Raw genomic sequence first — 11,245 nt, 5'->3', positions numbered from 1 at the left:
CAAGCAAAGAAGTAGGTGAACTTTTCTGAGAAATTTTGTCCTTATTCAGGTTAGATGCCCTCAAATCCTTCATCCATTCCCTACAATTTTCAGTTCCTTATAATCCGGAAAACTGCTTGAATTTGTCAAGATATACAATGTGCTTAAAATTTGAAAAAGCTTAATCATTCGAACATCTCAGAGTGAGTACCCTGTCATTTTAATCTTTTAATTATATGCTTATGATTCTAGAGGTAGCACCTGAGAAATGCATTTGAAATGTTCACAAGGGTGATGGATTTTTTTTAAGTGGCAATGTGGTTAAATGCTAGAGATTTGTAAAGACTTTGGTCAGGGCAGGAAAATATGCGTGGGAAAAGAGAAAGTCGTGATAAAAGAGGCAAACACCAATCTTGGTGTATTTTGGGTGTAGCACTTCACTTGCCCTAAGGCAAGACTCGAAGAAATACCAATTAGATTGTTTATATCTATGAATTTGAATGAGATTTGGAAAAAAAAAAACTATTGAATGAATTTGACTACCATATACAGAGAAGCCAAACAAACAAACAAAAACCCTTTATTCTTATATAAGGGAGTCCAACTGGCTATATCCGTGGACATTTGCTTATTTCCATGGCAGATGTATAGGATAGAGGTTAAATTTCCCACCATACCTTTATAGCGAGATTTAGGTTTATTCTACTTCTACAATTTTCTAGATGTCTAATCTTGAGAAAAAACAAAAGACGTATCTGTGTCATTTACAAATAGAAATAATTGTGCTTAAACTCACTGGGCTGCTGTGAGAATGAAGTTAGCATATGAAAAATACTACCCTGCACAGAGTAATCAATTATTATTGTATCTTCTTTATGTGCCTTGTAGATCAAAGACAGTAATTATAATAGTTTCACACAGTCCTCTGTTGTTTATTCACCAGCTTTTGGTAGGCGCATTAAGATTGACTTTGTGATGATAAAATGAGGAATTCAAGAGAAACAAAAAAAAGAAAAGAAAAGAAAGTTTTCATTGGGTGTGGGATATGCCTAGGTTCTGCCCAATGTGTCTCCAGGTGAAGGCTTGTGTCCCTTTCCAGCACCACTGAACACGAGGCAATCTACTACTAACTTCACTTATGTAACTCTAGAAGGTAGAAGTTAAGCAAGAATCCAGGCAAATGTGCTGGTGTGAATCGCTAATTTGGATGATCTGAGTTATGTCTACATGGTTTCAGGCCCACAGACCTATGGCATCACCAAGGTGCTTTACAATAATGAATTTTTTTATTTTATGGGCAAATAATTCTCAGCTAATTATCTCTTTTAATGTGATATAGGGTAATGAAGTAGGAATGGCAAATACTACCACCACCACCAGCAGCAGAACTATTTCACAAATAATAAAACAGAGTCGATATTCTACCCCTGAAATTGTATTCTACCTTTTAAATTTCCAAGTTCTTAAAGTATTACCCTATTCATTTCTTAACTAATTTGATAAATATGTATTGTTTATGTATTGTGGCCAAAGCGATGAACTTAACTAGAATAGAACAAGTGAGACCTCTGGTACCAAGGAGAAAAAATCCATGAAGATACACAGCTACCCCATAGATCTAGTAACAGAGTCACGGTCATAATAGTAGCTGCGAGTGGGAAGGACCTTTTGGACGAAGTCCTCACAGAGGCACCATTGTTTATTATGTTTATCCATGTGCAAAAGATCAGATGTAAAACAACAGAGTGGTGTCTTGAAGAACTCTGTTGTGACTGGAGGAATAAATAAGAGGGATGGTAAAGAAGAGTAAAGGGGAGGGTGATGGTGAAAGGGAACATTCAAAGGCTAATAAAAGATATATTGTACAATAGCCTCGATATCATCTAGTCCTGAGAAGACCAACCCATAAAGAGCTGTTCTTTTTTTCTGAGGGAAAATTCAATGGGAGAAATCTTCAAGGTGCTCCCTATTAATTATTACTTGGAACCTAAGTTGCTGAATGAGAAGTGTATGTTTAAAGGGACCATCACCGTGTGACTCTTAGCATTGCAAGTGTATGTTTAAAGGGATCATCACTGTGTGACTCTTAGCATCGCAGGCTAAGCTAAGAGTACTGTACCACCCTGATGGTAGAATCCTCCCCTGATTCAGACATTTCGTAGAGCTAGTGAAGGAGGAAGGGATCCCAGACTGATGATGGAGAAAAGACGTACCTAAAAGTTAAAGCAAACAAGAAATAAAAAGAGGACAAACACAAGAAGAACTCAGTGGGCACAGGGCCCTGATCCACTTAGAGCTACAGAAGGGATCTGACTGCTACAATTCAGAAGTCGTCTATCGAGGAAGCCTTCTTCAAAAAGGGAGGGCAGACTTGGTGCAGGAAAAGAATCAAAGAACAGACCATTTCTGGCGGAGAACAGGGGTTGGAGTTGCCTTGGTTGGAGAAGAGAAGTCTTGGCACTAGCAGGCCAGATGGAATAGCACACAGGATTCAGTTTTCAGCAACTGAGCTGGAAACCCATGAAGATTGTCACATAATATTACTGAAGTATGGGTAGTATGTGTCCAGAGGTAGGAGTATGGGTACCTCTGGACACAAGGGGACCAACTTGCAGGCTTGTCTTTGAATCAGCAGACAACCTAAGCCATGGTAGAATATTGGCTTCAACAAACTTGTGAACAGTCAGTAAATTTCTAAGGATGCTTCCCACCTTTCACTCCATTTTCCAACAACTTTTCTCCCACATCCCTCAGGACTGACCCTGGTAGGTTGGAATTTCAACCAATTTTCTGCAGTGCAGTAACTGAAAAAGAACCCTAGTTTTCCTTTCATTCACTTATCTATATTTTCTAAGTATAATGTGAATCTGAATGACTTAAATTTAAGCCTATACAAATCAAGACTGAAACTCATTCCAGTAATATTTATTGAGTGCCTATTATAGTTTGCTATTGCTCTGTTATACTGATAATAGAGGGATGAGGACAAGTCCCTCTTCAGATGTTCTGTCATTGTTCAGTCTGTCTTAGCATCTCAATTCCCTTACCGTGTCTCTTGAGAGTTTCCAGCCATCATTTTCAAGTTTTTCCCATCCTTTGTTAGTACCTACTCCTGGGGAATGTTGGCCTTCCTTCCTACCCTGTCCCTAACCTTGCCATGCATACCTTCTCTTTAAACTCTCACTCAGAAAAGTATCTGAAGCATTAAGGCACTGTTTCCAAACTGGACTTATTGGACACTTGAGGTTACAGAAACAAAAATCTTCCAAGGTCCAAGCAGGAATAATTCCAAAGGACTGATTCTCTCATCTTCAGCTCCCATAAGAGCTCTTAAAATTGATCTGCTAGAGAAAGTGTCTTTTCCATTTCCACTTCTCTTTTCATTTTTTTAACAAGGAAAGGTATAGCAAAATCTCGTCACATGGAAATGCCTAAGAGTGTAAGTTAGTGCCAATGCCAATGTCAGTGTCGAGAAAGTAAAGGACTAAGAACTGGGTATCAAATCCGTTCCCAGGTCAGTGGTTTACAATCCGTTCCTTTCAACACAATTGAAATAGAAGCTAATCAAGCTGTCAGCTAATAGATCAACGAAAATAATTTTGATGATATGTTACGGAATATTTTCTGGCATACAGTTAATGAAAAGTTTAAATAATCTAGTGTTCTTCTATAACAAACTTTCAGTCACGGAGCTATGGTACATCAATATCACTTATATGTGAACTAGTTTTTGTAGTGTTTACTCTCTAAAATGAAAATTCAGAATAGAATCAATGCTAAAATCTTTCTCATTGTGGTAATAAGTCTTACAATGCACACAAACATTGGGCAAAAGCATAATATACATTATTATGAGATAGTTTTCCAATAAATTTAAATATCTTTTTAGATGCTTTATATATTTATATTGCTTTATGTAAATGTATGCTAGTTATATAACAGCTAGAGGAAATATTTTATGAAGCACTCATAGTCTTTTTTTTTTTTTTTTTTTTATTTTTTATTTTTTATTTTTTTTTTTTTTTAATTTTTTATTGGATTATAGGTTTTGGGGTACATGAGCAGAGCATGCAAGACAGTTGCGTAGGTACACACATGGCAGTGTGCTTTGCTTTTCTTCTCCCCTTCACCCACATTTGGCATTTCTCCCCAGGCTATCCCTCCCCACCACCCCCTCCCACTGGCCCTCCCCTTTTCCCCCCAATAGACCCCAGTGTTTAGTACTCCCCTTTCTGTGTCCATGTGTTCTCATTTTTCATCACCCACCTATGAGTGAGAATATGCGGTGTTTCATTTTCTGTTCTTGTGTCAGTTTGCTGAGGATGATGTTTTCCAGATTCATCCATGTCCCTACAAATGACACGAACTCATCATTTCTGATTGCTGCATAATATTCCATGGTGTATATGTGCCACATTTTTCCAATCCAGTCTATTATCAATGGGCATTTGGGTTGATTCCAGGTCTTTGCTATTGTAAACAGTGCTGCAATGAACATTCGTGTACATGTGTCCTTATAGTAGAACGATTTATAGTCCTTTGGATATATACCCAGTAATGGGATTGCTGGGTCAAATGGAATTTCTATTTCTAAGGCCTTGAGGAATCGCCACACTGTCTTCCACAATGGTTGAACTAATTTACACTCCCACCAACAGTGTAAAAGTGTTCCTTTTTCTCCACATCCTCTCCAGCATCTGTTGTCTCCAGATTTTTTAATGATCGCCATTCTAACTGGCGTGAGATGGTATCTCAATGTGGTTTTGATTTGCATCTCTCTGATGACCAGTGACGATGAGCATTTTTTCATATGATTGTTGGCCTCATATATGTCTTCTTTCGTAAAGTATCTGTTCATATCCTTTGCCCACTTTTGAATGGGCTTGTTTGTTTTTTTCCTGTAAATCTGCTTGAGTTGTTTGTAAATTCTGGATATCAGCCCTTTGTCAGATGGGTAGACTGCGAAAATTTTTTCCCATTCTGTTGGTTGCCGATCCACTCTAGTGACTGTTTCTTTTGCCGTGCAGAAGCTGTGGAGTTTCATTAGGTCCCATTTGTCTATTTTGGCTTTTGTTGCCAATGCTCTTGGTGTTTTGTTCATGAAGTCCTTGCCTACTCCTATGTCCTGGATAGTTTTGCCTAGATTTCCTTCTAGGGTTTTTATGGTGCCAGGTCTTATGTTTAAGTCTTTAATCCATCTGGAGTTAATTTTAGTGTAAGGTGTCAGGAAGGGGTCCAGTTTCTGCTTTCTGCACATGGCTAGCCAGTTTTCCCAACACCATTTGTTAAACATGGAATCCTTGCCCCATTGCTTGTTTTTGTCAGGTTTATCAAAGATTGTATAGTTGTATGTATGTTGTGTTGCCTCCGGTGCCTCTGTTTTGTTCCATTGGTCTATATCTCTGTTTTGGTACCAGTACCATGCTGTTTTCATTACTGTAGCCTTGTAGTATAGTTTGAAATCCGGTAGTGTGATGCCCCCCGCTGTGTTCTTTTTGCTTAGAATTGACTTGGCTATGCGGGCTCTCTTTTGGTTCCATATGAAGTTCATGGTGGTTTTTTCCAGTTCTGTGAAGAAAGTCAATGGTAGCTTGATGGGGATAGCGTTGATTCTGTAAATTACTTTGGGCAGTATAGCCATTTTCACGATATTAATTCTTCCTAACCATGAACATGGAATGTTTCTCCATCTGTTTGTGTCCTCTCTGATTTCGTTGAGCAGTGGTTTGTAGTTCTGCTTGAAGAGGTCCCTTACATTCCTTGTGAGTTGTATTCCAAGGTATTTTATTCTTTTTGTAGCAATTGTGAATGGCAGTTCGCTCTTGATTTGGCTTTCTTTAAGTCTGTTATTGGTGTAGACGAATGCTTGTGATTTTTGCACATTGATTTTATATCCTGAGACTTTGCTGAAGTTGTTTATCAGTTTCAGGAGTTTTTGGGCTGAGGCGATGGGGTCTTCTAGGTATACTATGATGTCGTCTGCAAATAGAGACAATTTGGCTTCCACCTTTCCTATTTGAATACCCTTTATTTCTTTTTCTTGCCTGATTGCTCTGGCTAGAACTTCCAGTACTATATTGAATAGGAGTGGTGAGAGAGGGCATCCTTGTCTAGTACCAGATTTCAAAGGGAATGCTTCCAGTTTTTGCCCATTCAGTATGATATTGGCTGTTGGTTTGTCATAAATAGCTTTTATTACTTTGAGATACGTTCCATCGATACCGAGTTTATTGAGGGTTTTTAGCATAAAGGGCTGTTGAATTTTGTCAAATGCCTTCTCTGCGTCAATTGAGATAATCATGTGGTTTTTGTTTTTGGTTCTGTTTATGTGGTGAATTACGTTGATAGACTTGCGTATGTTGAACCAGCCTTGCATCCCTGGGATGAATCCTACTTGATCATGATGAATAAGTTTTTTGATTTGCTGTTGCAATCGGCTTGCCAATATTTTATTGAAGATTTTTGCATCTATGTTCATCATGGATATTGGCCTGAAGTTTTCTTTTCTCGTTGGGTCTCTGCCGGGTTTTGGTATCAGGATGATGTTGGTCTCATAAAATGATTTGGGAAGGATTCCCTCTTTTTGGATTGTTTGAAATAGTTTTAGAAGGAATGGTACCAGCTCCTCCTTGTGTGTCTGGTAGAATTCGGCTGTGAACCCATCTGGACCTGGGCTTTTTTTGTGAGGTAGGCTCTTAATTGCTGCCTCAACTTCAGACCTTGTTATTGGTCTATTCATAGTTTCAGCTTCCTCCTGGTTTAGGCTTGGGAGGACACAGGAGTCCAGGAATTTATCCATTTCTTCCAGGTTTACTAGTTTATGTGCATAGAGTTGTTTGTAATATTCTCTGATGATGGTTTGAATTTCTGTGGAATCTGTGGTGATTTCCCCTTTATCATTTTTTATTGCATCTATTTGGTTGTTCTCTCTTTTCTTTTTAATCAATCTGGCTAGTGGTCTGTCTATTTTGTTGATCTTTTCAAAAAACCAGCTCTTGGATTTATTGATTTTTTGAAGGGTTTTTCGTGTCTCAATCTCCTTCAGCTCAGCTCTGATCTTAGTAATTTCTTGTCTTCTGCTGGGTTTTGAGTTTTTTTGATCTTGCTCCTCTAGCTCTTTCAATTTTGACGATAGGGTGTCAATTTTGGATCTCTCCATTCTCCTCATATGGGCACTTATTGCTATATACTTTCCTCTAGAGACTGCTTTAAATGTGTCCCAGAGGTTCTGGAACGTTGTGTCTTCGTTCTCATTGGTTTCGAAGAACTTCTTTATTTCTGCCTTCATTTCGTTGTTTACCCAGTCAACATTCAAGAGCCAGTTGTTCAGTTTCCATGAAGCTGTGCGGTTCTGGGTCGGTTTCTGAATTCTGAGTTCTAACTTGATTGCACTATGGTCTGAGAGGCTGTTTGTTATGATTTCAGTTGTTTTGCATTTGTTGAGCAGTGCTTTACTTCCAATTATGTGGTCAATTTTAGAGTAGGTGTGATGTGGTGCTGAGAAGAATGTGTATTCTGTGGATTTGGGGTGGAGAGTTCTGTAAATGTCCACCAGGTTTGCTTGCTCCAGGTCTGAGTTCAAGCCCTGGGTATCCTTGTTGATTTTCTGTCTGGTTGATCTGTCTAGTATTGACAGTGGAGTGTTAAAGTCTCCCACTATTATTGTGTGGGAGTCTAAGTCCTTCTGTAAGTCATTAAGAACTTGCCTTATGTATCTGGATGCTCCTGTGTTGGGTCCATATATGTTTAGGATCGTTAGCTCTTCTTGTTGTATCGATCCTTTTACCATTATGTAATGGCCTTCTTTGTCTCTTTTGATCTTTGTTGCTTTAAAGTCTATTTTATCAGAGATGAGAATTGCAACTCCTGCTTTTTTTTGCTTTCCATTAGCTTGGTAAATCTTCCTCCATCCCTTTATTTTGAGCCTTTGTGTATCCTTGCATGTGAGATGGGTTTCCTGGATACAGCACACTGATGGGTTTTGGATTTTTATCCAATTTGCCAGTCTGTGTCTTTTGATTGGTGCATTTAGTCCATTTACATTTAGGGTTAATATTGTTATGTGTGAATTTGATACTGCCATTTTGATTCTAAGTGGCTGTTTTGCCTGTTAGTTGTTGTAGATTCTTCATTATGTTGAAGCTCTTTAGCATTCAGTGTGATTTTGGAATGGCTGGTACTGATTGATCTTTTCTATGTGTAGTGCCTCTTTTAGGAGCTCTTGTAAAGCAGGCCTGGTGGTGACAAAATCTCTGAGTACTTGCTTGTTCGCAAAGGATTTTATTCTTCCTTCACTTCTGAAGCTCAGTTTGGCTGGATATGAAATTCTGGGTTGAAAGTTCTTTTCTTTAAGAATGTTGAATATTGGCCCCCACTCTCTTCTGGCTTGTAGTGTTTCTGCCGAGAGATCTGCTGTGAGTCTGATGGGCTTCCCTTTGTGGGTGACCCGACCTTTCTCTCTGGCTGCCCTTAGTATTCTCTCCTTTATTTCAACCCTGTTGAATCTGACGATTATGTGCCTTGGGGTTGCTCTTCTTGCGGAATATCTTTGTGGTGTTCTCTGTATTTCCTGAAATTGAGTGTTGGCTTGTCTTGCTAGGTGGGGGAAATTTTCCTGGATGATGTCCTGAAGAGTATTTTCCAGCTGGGATTCATTCTCTTCGTCACATTCTGGTACACCTATCAAACGTAGGTTAGGTCTTTTCACATAGTCCCACATTTCTTGGAGACTTTGTTCATTCCTTTTTGCGCTTTTTTCTCTGATCTTGGTTTCTCGTTTTATTTCATTGAGTTGGTCTTCGACTTCAGATATTCTTTCTTCTGCTTGGTCAATTCGGCTATTGAAACTTGCGTTTGCTTCGCGAAGTTCTCGTATTGTGTTTTTCAGCTCCTTTAATTCATTCATATTCCTCTCTAAGGTATCCATTCTTGTTATCATTTCCTCGAATCTTTTTTCAAATCTTTTTTCAAGGTTCTTAGTTTCTTTGCATTGATTTAATACATGATCTTTTAGCTCACAAAAGTTTCTCATTATCCATCTTCTGAAGTCTAATTCCGTCATTTCGTCACAGTCATTCTCCGTCCAGCTTTGTTCCCTTGCTGGTGAGGAGTTTTGGTCCTTTCTAGGAGGCGATGTGTTCTGGTTTCGGGTGTTTTCCTCCTTTTTGCGCTGGTTTCTTCCCATCTTTGTGGATTTGTCCGCTGGTCGTCTGCGTAGTTGCTGACTTTTCGTTTGGGTCTCTGAGTGGACACCCAGAATGTTGATGATGAAGTATTTCTGTTGCTTGGTTTTCCTTCTACCAGTCTAGCCCCTTCGCTGTACGACTGTTGAGGTCCGCTCCAGACCCTGCTTGTCTGGGGTGCACCTCTAGTAGCCGTGGCACAGCGAGGGATGCTACCAGTTTCTTTTTCTGCTCTCTTTGTCCCAGGATGATGCCTGCCTAATGACAGTCTTTTGGATATAGAGGGGTCAGGGAGCTGCTTGAGGAGACAGTTTGTACTTTATAGGGGTTTAATTTCTGAGCTGTGCACTCTGTTGTTCATTCAGGGCTGTTAGGCTGCTATGTTTGATTCTGCTGCAACACAGCTCATTAAACAACCCTTTTTTTTTTTTCTCAAATGCTCTGTGTTGAGGGGTTTGGGCTTTATTTTTGGATGTCCGATCAGGTGTCCTGCCCAGCTCAAAGGCAGACTAGCCACTGTTTGGCTGCCGAGGCTCCGCCCTGCTGTTGTGTGATTCGCGCTGTTCCTGCCGGCTCTGCTGTGGTCTCCGCCACGCCCTGCGTCGGAGTCTCTTCGTTGTAGTGTGTTGCCTCAGCAACGGCAGGCTGCGTCAGCAGTGGGCGTGTATCTCAGTAGGGACGGGTTGCCTCGGCAACGGCTGGCTGCGTCAGCAGTGGGCGTGTATCTCAGTTGGGGCGGGTTGCCTCGGCAACGGCTGGCTGCCTCAGCTGTGGGCGTGTATATCAGTTGGGGCAGGTTGCCTCCGTAGTGGTGGACGCCCCTCCCCCACAGAGCGTCTCGGACCGTCTGCCCGGGATAGTTTGAAATGGCGGTTTTGTTCGTCCCACTGGGTATCCCAAGCGATCTGTCCCTGCAATCCCCTGGGCTGGGCTACTGTGCAAGTCTCGTTCAGTCTCAAGTCCAGCCCTCTCAAGTCTCGGGTTGCCGGTTCAACAAGGCACCCGGACAAGCGCGCCCTGTGGGGATTGCTGGGTAGGGCCGGCCGCCGCCGCCCCGGCTGCCGGCTTCGCCAGGCAGACCTACTGCCTGGCGTCCCGTGTCTTTTTATACTTGGGAGTTTCCCCGTTCTGTGGGCAACAAAGATCAGTCTGGAAATGCAGCACTGACTCACCGTTTGCGAATTCAATGCGGGCTCCAATCCTGGGTTGTTCTCACAGCGCCCAGCACTCATAGTCTTAAAAGGACAGTGTAAGAAAACATGTAGGTAGATACAGAGAAATCCATAAAAGACTTGCAATTATAAATATATTATAATACCATGAATTATAAGTTTGGTGAAATACATGATGTAAAATTTCCAGTTTTAAAAAGATATGTTCATTTATATGCTTGTTTAAGAAGTATAGTGGGTATCATTACCATAGCACTGATATTTAGATTTTGTTGAATACATAAAGAAGTAATCTAATAGTTTCAATTCTCACAATGTGGTAAAAAGTTAGACTCTCTGTGGCCACATAAATGTCTGATAAAAAATAGATGTTGTACCTGCAGTCCTAGCTACACAGGAGGCTGAAGTGAAAGGATTTCTTGAGCTCAGGAGTTTGAGTCCAGCTTGGACAACATTGCAAGAATGCATCTTAAAAAAAAAACCTGATGTCAAGTTAAAACTATGCAACTAGCATATCATTTTGAAAGTTTCATAGAGGAAAATAACGTTTAAAGACAGGTACTCAAATCACACCCAAAATGAAAATGCTTAATGACATGTGACCCAATCTCAAGTCAGACTTGTAATTTTACCAGTTTTCCTGGAGATGTCAGGTCACTAGCAGTGTTGATAGGAGACTGGAAAAGCATAGAAGAATGGTTGGAAAAATGGCTTCCTCTTTCATTTTCCTGCCTCACCAGCTGCATCAGTTTCCCATTGCTGCTGTAACAAACTGCCCCAAATATGGTGGCTTATAACAGAGATTGATTGTCCACAGTTCTGGAGACCAGAAATCCAAAATCAGTATCACTTGGCTCAATTCAAGAAACAGGCAGAGCTGCACTCCCCCTGGAGGCTCTTGAGAAATTCTTT

This window comes from Callithrix jacchus, chromosome 18 (assembly GCF_049354715.1).
Source record: "Callithrix jacchus isolate 240 chromosome 18, calJac240_pri, whole genome shotgun sequence".
Classification (NCBI taxonomy): domain Eukaryota; kingdom Metazoa; phylum Chordata; class Mammalia; order Primates; family Cebidae; genus Callithrix; species Callithrix jacchus.
This window is presented reverse-complemented; position numbering follows the sequence as displayed.